The 1516-nt window shown below is 53.0% G+C and overlaps 1 protein-coding gene across 1 annotated transcript in view; it reads left to right on the forward strand.

The window, feature by feature from the left end:
* The window catches only part of PPTG_21355 (hypothetical protein), a gene marked incomplete at both ends in the record, with an annotated part of 3359 nt that overhangs the window by 1468 nt on the left and 375 nt on the right, over positions 1 to 1516 (forward strand). The window lies entirely within an intron of this gene.

Consider the following 1516-nt stretch of genomic DNA (forward strand, 5'->3'; position numbering starts at 1 on the left):
TGTGCATGAAACAGAAAGAACAGTATGGACTTCTTGGGCGTATGGACTCACATCGGAAGAATACCATTACCCCATCGACTGAATTCGGTCCTGAAAAGCTGTATTGTTTTTTTTTTTTTGTAATTGCACCCTTTCTCCTTACCAAGACCACTAGCACATTGTGAGCGCGAAGATAAGCTCAAGACGTGACATCAAACATAAGAAGAATAACGGAACGACGATAAGGGCCGTTCTTAACCGGGATCGCGATCCCAAACTCGAGCTCTGATTGGCTGCTCCCTCCTCGCTTATTTCCGAAAGTGTACCTCCGCGTACCCCGACTTTTGGATCGCCGGATCCCGTGTAGTAAGAAATGGACTTGCCGCAGTTTGTGGAGTGCTCTCAGGATAATTGCCGGCGCCGCCTTCGCCTCCTCCTGTTAGCAGCTGCAGCGGAGATTGCTGCTGACGAGTGGAATGGCTGTATCTTGCGTCGTCGGCTGGATTGGGACGTGCACAAGTAGACGTTGCTGCTGGAAGGCCAGTTCCAGCGTTGTTACCGCATGAAAGTGGAGTCGTTCGAGATCCTACAGTCGTTCATCAGGACGGCGCTGGTCCGGGATGAGCTGCAGTCTCGTCGCCGCACAGGGACAGACCCGATATCCCCCGAGAACATGCTGCAGATGACTATTGCGTGGCTTGCAGGAAGTGGTTACCAGGTGTCGCGGTGTCTTGGTGGGACGTCGGTTTCTGCCGTCTACTCGGTGTTGCATGAAGTGATGGACGCTATTTGCTAGTGCCCTGAGTTGAGAATCCGTGCTCCAACCGAGTCACGTCAGCGCATGTTTGAACTACCCGACGGGTTTGTAGAAATCAACAAGGACGACTGGATGCGTTGGATGCATTGACGGATGGCTGTGCGAGATTCGCCAAAGAGGTGCCCGATGAGACCTCATTCTTCTCGGGCCACTACCAGAGGTATGGAGTCAACGTCCAGGCTATCTGTGACTCGCTGTCGCGCTTCATTGGCTGCTGCTTTGATTCAACTGGAAAGTGGGAGACTCGCGAGAATACTGGCGCGGTCGTCCTTCTTCGTATTCTTGAGGACGTTCAATTTACGCGCCGTGCACTCTAACTTGAGCTGATCAAGGCTCCAATAGCTGTATTTCTCCGACATTGGAGGGCGCACGGGACGCTTGAGCGGCGCCAAGTCGATCGTCACGGTCAACATCGAGCTCATTGTGGTGGCCGTTGTGTCAGGTCCAGCAGTGGAAGCTGCAGCGTCGTCGCTTGCCTTGCGCTTGGCGGTCCGCGCCATGTTGCATTTTGGCGGCAACGTTGATTTTTTTCAGATCGCAGTCCGGTTATGAACGGCTCGGATCGCAGCGTGAACCCATTTCACGGCAACGCGCCAACGCGCTGGATCGCGATCCCGGTTAAGAACGGCCCTAAGAAGGAGAAAGAGCAAATTTTCCTCTTTGTAGAGAAACTGCAGAGACGAGTAAATCAGCAAAATGGACCTTGTATCTGGAATACTT

This window comes from Phytophthora parasitica (assembly GCF_000247585.1).
Source record: "Phytophthora parasitica INRA-310 unplaced genomic scaffold supercont2.4, whole genome shotgun sequence".
In the NCBI taxonomy this organism is placed as follows: Eukaryota; Oomycota; class Peronosporomycetes; order Peronosporales; family Peronosporaceae; genus Phytophthora; species Phytophthora nicotianae.